The sequence below is a fragment of the Dreissena polymorpha genome, chromosome 4 (assembly GCF_020536995.1).
Source record: "Dreissena polymorpha isolate Duluth1 chromosome 4, UMN_Dpol_1.0, whole genome shotgun sequence".
In the NCBI taxonomy this organism is placed as follows: domain Eukaryota; kingdom Metazoa; phylum Mollusca; class Bivalvia; order Myida; family Dreissenidae; genus Dreissena; species Dreissena polymorpha.
The window spans coordinates 112,038,000-112,047,474 of NC_068358.1; the positions used below are offsets into that span (position 1 = coordinate 112,038,000).

Sequence of the window (9,475 nt, forward strand, 5' to 3'; positions counted from 1 at the left end):
AATTCGGGGAAAATAGTTCGGTAAAATAAAATAAAATCCGCTGAACGAAGTAAACACGTTATTAAAAGTGGAAAAAACTAAGAGGTACGTCTGACTAAGACGTGGTTTCCCACTCATTTCGAAAAAATCTATATCATAGTTTAATTTGATATAATTTTATAATTCTAATCGGTTGTTTGTTTTTTATTCGGTTCCACATGCAAGAACTCTCTTCAACACATTTAATAAGATATCGACAAAAGTTAAAGCCATGGATTGACAGCCACACCGAGCAAGCATTTAAAATGTTTGAACCAAGAAAGCTTACTCTTAAATAGATGCATTCATTTTATCGGTGATTTCCCTTGACTGTTCGCTAAAATCAGCGAATTTTTCTGTACGCAGCAATCTCCAACATGATATAGTAAACCGTGTGGTATTTGAAGCGCATGGTCGGTATATTGTGTAAACATTCTTTATTTAAGAATAAAGGATGATCATTTTAAAACATTTGCCGTATACAGTGAAAACAAATTCCCATTGTCGGTATATGTGTCCTATTTATGAAATTGTTTTCGTTGAAACCTATGGTCTATGTTAGGTTATCGCTATAAATAATGATTTTCAATCGATTTATGAATTGTTTGAATGTTATTATTTTATTAAGCAGGGCAGTACTTTGGGCCCAGAAGTCAAGATTTCGAGTCATGTATGGGGCAAACGTCTTGTTTCGATATGCATCCCTTTATAGAAAATTAAAGGATGTCTCGTTAAGTTAAAGAAAAATGTAAATAATTTATAAATACGAGCTTAAATTATATCTGAATACGCCCCTTTGATTTTATTGACATATGACAGACGTATCTCTAAGTGTTAAAACGTATATATTCCTGTCACGGGTAGGGGACCACTCATACATTTTAATGTTATTATATTTGCCGCATTCTGGGAAAAATAGGCTTAATGCATTTGCGTTAGGTTTTGTTCCAGATTTGCCTATGCAGTCTTCACAGTCTAATCAATGGTGACAATATCCCCTAAAACTGGATTTTTGCTTCCAAACACAAAACATGTTCAAACAGTTTGATTTCTTGCATTGCCTCTGAATGGTTTCCGAAAGTCATACCTATTAAATAATTTGATTTCTTAACCTGATACAATATGGTTTTTGATTCCGAATACTATTTACATTTGAACATTTTATTTCTTTCCCTTATACTACATTGATTTTGACTGGTTTCCGATTATCATACATGTTCAAACATTCGATTTCGTAACATGTATAACATTGACCCTCTAATGTTGTCGAAAACAATACATTTTCAAACATTTGATTTCGTAACATGATAAAATATTGAATCTGAACAGTTTCTGAATACCAAATCATTTTACACATTTGACTTTGTGACCTCATGAAACATTGCATTTAAATTGTTTCCGAATATTCCTGAAATCAAGTACAATAGTTTGCGCTCAAAAGCATTAGTAAAAGTCTAATATTTATGAATATTTTCGTCATGATAATCATCATCATCATCATCATCATACAATCGACACAAGTTCGCATAAGAATAAGGATAGTCGGAATCATACCTGCGCCGATGCATCCCTTCATAAACAACCCGAATAAAAACAAAGTAGTCGTATAAAGTGTATACATTCTACGAATATTACTGTGTAAACTAGCGTTTTCTACAATATAATGTCTATTAATCCACCCGAATCTTATCTGACGTCAACATTCTATTTAAGGTTTCGCACACCTGCATATCATGGTAGAATAATTATGAATACTTTCAGACTAGCTGGTCTGATTTTGTTTAACCGAAGATTGTTTTGCAACCGAGTAAATATCTTTTGAAATAGCTGCGGTTTTCACCCCGTATAATAATAGTGGGCATAGAGTTTCATTTTGAATTAATTCGGCTGAAAAGCGAATCATTTGTAAAGGTTTTCGTATTTAAGTTAAATATAGTTCAATAGCACACGAGTGCAATAACTTAACATTTAAACAACTGTTGTAAAATACATCAGGCTGTAAACAACACATTTTAGATTGTCATTTTGAAAGTCGTGTATAAGCATGTCGTACCCTAAAATATAGTATTCACATAACAACAACAATAACTACTACTACTGCTACTACTACTGCTACTACTACTACTTACTACTACTACTACTACTACTACTACTACTACTACTACTACTACTACTACTACTACTACAACTAATACTACTACTACTACTTTTACTACTACTACTACTACTACTACTACTACTACTTTTATTACTACTACTTCTTCTACTGCTACTTCTACTACTACTACTACTACTACCACTACTACTACTACTACTACCACTACTACTACTACTACTACTACTTCTACTACTACTACTTCTACTACTACTACTTCTTATACTACTACTACCAATACTACTACTACTACTACTACAATAACAACTAGTACTACTACAACTACAACAACTGCTACTACAACAACAGCTACTACTACTAATACTACTACTACTACAACTGCTATTACTACTACTGCTATAACTACAACAACAACAACAACTACTACTTCTACCACTACTACTATTATTACTACTACTACTACTACTACTACTACTACTACTACTACTACTACTACTACTACTACTACTACTACTACTACTACTACTACTACTACTACTACTACTACTACTACTACTAGTACTACTACTTCTACTTCTACTTCTACTACAACTACTACTACTACAACAATTGCTGCAACTACTACAATAACAGCTACTACTACTACTACTACTACTACTACTACTTCTACTACTACTACTACTACTACTACTACTACTACTACTACTACTACTACTACTACTACTACACTACTACTCACTACTACTACTACTACTACTACTACTACTACTACTACTACTACTACTTCTACAGACTACTACTACTACTACTACTACTACTACTACTACTACTACTACTACTACTACTACTACTACTACTACAACTACTACTACTACTACTACTACTACCACTTTTACTACTACTTCTACTATTATTATTATTATTATTATTATTATTATTATTATTATTATTATTACTACTACAACCATAACAACAACTACTACATCTACTACTACTTCTACTACTTCTACTTCTACTACTACTAGTATTACTACTACTACTACTACTACTACTACTACTACTACTACTACTACTACTACTACTACTACTACTACTACTACTACTACTACTACTACTACTACTACTACTACTACTACTACTACTACTACTACTACTTATACTACTTCTACTACTACTACTACTACTACTACTACCACTACTACTTTTACTACTAACCACTACAACCACTACAACTACTAATACTTATCTACTACTACTAGTAACACTTCTACTTCTGCTTAGATGACCGGCCTTAAAGACATCGGCTTAGCATAACTAGAAATGTTTAAATTAAATATCTATTAGTGCTTATTGAAAAATATTCGTGAAATTTTTTTTTATTAAATAATAAACAAATATGCACCTGCTGGAGAAACAAAACAGTTATTTACAGTGGACAAAACTAGGAAATACGTCTGATTACCACGTTGTTCCCATTTCATTTAGAAAATAATCGATAGCATAGTTTGATTGGATAAAATTGAATTATTCATAGCAATATTATTATTAGTATTATACTCGGGTCTACTTGCGTGAACTTTCTTCAACATTCTATATGATATTGACAAAAGTCAAAGCCGGGGATAGACAGCTACGCCAAAAAAGCCAATGAAATGTCTGAACCACGAGGGCTTACTCTTAAATAGGTGCATTCCTTTGATCAGTGATTTCCCTTGACTGTTTGCTAAAAAAAGCAAATATTTCTTTACGCTGCACTTCTCAAAAATGATATAGTAAACTGTCTGCTATTTGAAGCGGATGGTCGTTAAATTTTGTGAACATTTTTTATTTAGGAATTAAGGTTGAACATTTTCAAACATTTGCTGTACAGACATAAATAAATTACACAAATTTGGTGATATGTGTATTTTGTATGAAATGAGTTTTGTTATTGTTATTATAAAGGTCTATGTTATGTTATCGCTACGAATAACGATTTTCAATCATTTTATGAATTGCTTGAATGAGGTCAATTTACTTTGGGCCCAGCAGTCAATGTTTCGAGCCATATCGGGGGCAAACGTCTTGTTTTGATATGCTTCTCTTCATACAAAATAAAAGGATATCTTGCCAAGGTAAAGAATATGTATATAATTTATAAATACGGACTTACATTATATTTGAATACGTCCTTTGATTCTATTGACATATTACTGACGTATGTCTAAGTGTAAGAACGTATCTATTCCTGTCATGGGTATGGGCCATTTATACATTTTAATGTTATTATATACGCCGCATTCTTGGAAAACTTAGCTAAATACATTTGGTTCTTATACATTGTATACGTGAATTCTGGTTCAGCGTGAATAGCCTTGTACATTTGTACCTGAGATGTTATTTTCGCAAAGATAGCTCAAACATTGAGTATCAACAAAAGTAGTTAAATATTCCCTGGTCATTGTTAACAATAAACTTAGCCAGTGCAGCTACAGGTGTCCTTGATTCTGGACCCTTCAAACAAGGTGCAAGCAAATATTACGTGTTAAGGTTACAGTATACTATATATTTTTTGGTGTTCAATGCTGTTCTCAATAGCATTTATTTGATGACACAATTCTCTGTATGAGCAATTGTCATGACATTATTTTTGCGTGCCTGTAAACAGATGGCCATAAAACATCGACCGATGATTCGCGTCAAGTTCTTTCTTACATAACTTTTTTTTATTCAATATAAAACATACATGTAAATATGTGCATAAGCAAGAACAAAAGTGGTATAATACAACAGTAATAATGTCAAACACATATTATACATGATATGCTTGGATATACTGTTTTTTGTGCTTTGGTTGCATGTGGTGTATAGCTGTTTTTTTAAATGTAATAATCAATCCTATAGATGAGTTGCGTAGAGTTAGGTGGAAGACAACTGGACTGGGTTATGAAAGTTTATGTGTTTTCATTTTTTTTTCATAATTATGAAGTGTATTGTTGTTGAGGGCTATTTCTTTTTTCAATTTGGATGTTTAGTTTTAAATAGTTTATAAAACAGTTGAAAGTAGGTATTTGTTTTTTGTATTTGAAGCTAAATATACAATATTTCATTAATATGATAATGTGGTTCACAGTGTTATTAATTTCTGGTATTTTAAAAGTATTCACACCGAAACTGATATTTAAGAGAGACAATTTTAATTGTAATTGTTGTTTCTCTAGAAATGTTGTTAATTGGTGCCATAGAATTTGAATATGTTTGCACTCCCAGAAAAGGTGTTCTATTGTTTCAATGTGTTCGCTGCATATATCACATAAATTTGTGTTGGTAAGGTTGCACTTAAAAAGGTATTTATTTGTAGCTTTGATTCTATGGACATATTTATATTGAATATTTCTCAGTGTGCTATCTATAGTTGTTTTATATGGCATGATCAATATTTGTTTCCAATTAAATTCTTGTTCTCGTAGAAGGCTTTGCCATTTATTTTGAATCTTGGAGTTTTCCCCAGGGTGTTTAATGTGTAGTTTGTAAAATATTTTGTTTGTTTTGTTTTGTTTTGCAAGTATGTTTTCCGTGAATGATGTTTGAGTACATGGTGTGTTATTTGTATTAATTGTAGATTTAATATGTATGGGTATGCTTTTAATTAATGTGTAATACATTAGGAAATTGCCTGAAGGTATTCCGTATATGTAACATATATTCTCAAAAGAATAGAAGTCCTTTATTCTGTAATCGTACAATTGGTCGACATATTTAATGTTTTTTTCAAACCAATGTTTATAGAAAAAAGTCTTATTGTTTGAAGTTATGTCTTTATTGTTCCATAAAATAGTTGTACTGGTGATTTGGGTTTCTAGATTATGCGTAACATTAGTCCATGCCGATAAAACATTAGATAGAAATATGTTTTCGTTTGCAATTTCATGCAAAATGGAATTGCTGATGTTACATTCAACAAGTAAGGAGTCACCATATATTTTAAGGATTTCCTGGTAGAATTATTTCCATTTACTTGTATTGGTATTATCTAGATATCTTTTAACCCAGCTGCATTTTATTGCATTCAAGAATGAGTCGATGTCCGTTAATTGGATACCATAATGTTCTACAGATTGAATTAACTGAGTTCGCTTAACTTTATCAGGTTTAACGTCCCATATGAAATTAAATATTTTTGATTGTATATCTTTAATAATATCATTTGACGGGTTTGGGAGAACTGTTAGTGTATAAATTAATTTAGGGAGTGCACACGTTTTCAACACTGTGTTTTTTCCGATTAGTGTAAGTTTACGATGCTTGCCATGATTTTAAACAATTTTTAAATTTTTGTTGTTAAGGCAGTATGTTTTTTTGAACTGTTTCATTTTCATTGTTTGTAAATGTTGTTCCTAACGTTGTTTGCTTCATCTGATGTCCAGTGGAATTTCATTTCGTTTTAAAGTTGAATATTACTTTGTTTAAATTTACCTAATCGAAGCACAGTGCATTTACTTTTGTTAAGGTTAAGACCCGATGCCATTCCAAAAAGGGTAAGCGATTCTATAAGATTATTGAATGAGTCAATACTGTCATTTAAAAAAATAAGTTGCGTCGTCAGCAAATAGGGACTGTTTAATTTCTTCGTCAGGTTCTAGCGATATTCCATTTATATGTTTATTTGATTGGATATAGTGTGATAGATACTAAATGCATATAATAAATAGTGAGGATGAGAGTGGACATCCTTGTCGTACCCCTCGTACGATGTTAAAACTGTTTGAGAAGAAGCCATTGTTAATTAGTATACTGTTTATATCGGTATAAAATAGTTTTACCCATTTTATAAGACTTTCACCGAAATTCATATTTTCTAAGCAAGAGAACATAAACGAATGGTCTAGTGAATCGAAAGCCTTTTCAAAGTCTGCAAAGAAGATGAGGCAAGAATGTTTGGTTGGTTGAAATAATTTATGCATTCTTGTATCAGACGTACATTTTCACCAACGTATCGTCCTTTAATAAAACCAGATTAAGGTCTTGAAATGACTGATGGTAATACTTTTTTGATTCTGTTTGATATACTTTTAGTTGTAATTTTATAATACTTGTTAAGTAGACTTATCGGGCGCAAGTTTGATAAGGATTCTAAGTTTTTTCCAGGTTTTGCAATGAGTGATATTATGCCTTGTTTTTGTAGCGTAGTAAGGTTTTTGTTGTTAAATGAATAGTAAAGTGAATTAATTAAATGTGTTTAAATATCGTTCCAGAATATTTTATAAAATTCGACTGAGATGCAATCAGATCCTGGACTTTTGTTATTTTGCATTTCTTTAAGTGCTAATCCACATTCATATTCATTAAGTTATCCGTCGCACAGTTGTTTTTCTTCTTGATTTAAAGATTGATGTGTATTTTTAAAGAGGGTGTTATTTTCAACATGTTTATAGAGGGTTTCGAAAAATAAACGTTGTTCTTCTAGTATTTGAGTTCTGTGTGTTATATCTTCACCATTAACTACTAATTTGTGTACAGTTTTTTGTTCACTTCTACGTTTTTCGATGTTTGCGAAGTATTTTGTATTTTTGTCATTGTGTTCAACATACTGTGCGCGTGCTGGTAATATAATTCCATTGCGTTGTGTATGATAAATTCCTTCTAATACTTGTTTTTTTTTAATGTTATTTCATTCTCAATGTCTTTGGTATCGTTTGTGTTTGTTTTATGTAATTGTTTTTCAAGTGTTTCAATGATTTTGATGGTTACAGTTTCAAGTTTGCGTGTTTCTTCTTGTTTAAATGATGTGTATCTAATTGTTGTGTTACGTATATTTCCTTTAATAACTTCCCATAAAGTGTGTGGGTTCGCATCTTTATTATTTTGAGCTGTTTCTTGAGTATTTCTTGTTTTATTTGCGTTTGGTATTGTGTTTCTAATAATATGCTGTTATTAATTTAAAAGTATCCTGGACCTCTTTCAGGTTGTATTTTGTGTATTTTAAGTTCAACTATAGAGTTGTCAGTAATAAATCCTGGTTTTATGTAACATGTGTCAATAATGTTGCAAAGTGACTCAGATATTAAAAAATAGTCTAATCTACAAAATATTGTTGGTTTTGTGTTTGAGTGCCAGGTGAATTTGCTTTCGTTTGGATTTATTGTACGCCAGATGTCTATCATATTGTAATTTTCAATTATGTTATTCAAAATGTTTCTATTTTTATAATGAGCATCAAGGTTTCCCTTCTTTTTATCAAATAATGTGTTAAGAACAGTATTGAAATCACCACCGATTATAATGTTTTATCTTGGTTATTAATTACAAACGATTGTAATGTTCGTAAAATGTGGAATCATCTATGTTAGGTCCGTAAACGTTGATTAATGTTAATTGTGTTTCGTGTTTTTTTATATCTATACTTGCTTGTCTGCCAATTATTATAATCTTTAAAGTTTTCGACTGTGATCCCTATATTATTATTTATCAGAAAGGCAATGCCCTGTTTATTAGTATGTTGTCCACTGAGATAGATGTCCCCGTCCCATTCATCTTTTAAGGTTTGTGCTAAAGTTTGTGTCAAGTGACTTTCTTGTAATAGGCATATACTTTTTTTTTCGTCTAACCATTTGAAGATTTGTATGCGTTTTTCTTTATTGTTTAGCCCTTTTACATTCAAAGCACATAACTTAATCACTTAAAGAGGAGTAGGGTGATGTAATTGATAGTGTGTGTGTGTGGTTGTCCATTTAGTTTCTATTTTAAAATATGTCCAGTTGGTTTCTATTATAAGACGTACGATGACCATACATACAAACACAAATAGAAAATAAGGAAACAAAAAGATGAATATTCCATTGAAATGCAGAGGTTTACAGAAATAATCACATACATGAGAAAAAAAACAATAAACAAAAACAGGTGAAGAAAAAAGATAAATAGTACAAAATTGGATATGAGAGAGCTATAGGAATAAAAATACAATCGGATCCAACAATAAATTTCATTGCAAAATAAAACAACAGTTTACATGTACAAGAAAATGTATGTACAGTGAGACAGAAAAGGTCACCCCAAAACAATACAACAAATAATCGTTGTCTTGTATATGACAGTAATATGTTGCGAACAATATAACAACCTAAACAATATGACAAATGGAAAAAGAACAAACAGAAAAAACACAAAGCAAACACAGCTCTCAATGAAACTTGTTATGTATAGCTTAATATCATTGACCCGGTGCACGTGAGCTTGATTGGCATTCAACAATTTACGCATAAATGATCATCTTTATTCGCATTCTTTTTTATTTGTGCACGTTTTGCACGAGTTTTCGTTGGCGATAACCTAATACCTATTAAGATATGATTATTATAA

At 31.2% G+C, this 9,475-nt stretch overlaps 1 long non-coding RNA gene across 1 annotated transcript in view; it reads right to left on the reverse strand.

Annotated features, from left to right (window-relative positions):
• Nucleotides 1-4,876: 4,876 nt before the first annotated feature.
• The window catches only part of LOC127879603 (uncharacterized), a 17,766-nt gene continuing 13,167 nt past the window's right edge, over nt 4,877-9,475 (reverse strand). Inside the window, exon 3 of the long non-coding RNA XR_008049168.1 lies at nt 4,877-9,475. This exon is cut by the window's right edge and continues 1,600 nt beyond it. This is a non-coding gene — a long non-coding RNA (uncharacterized LOC127879603).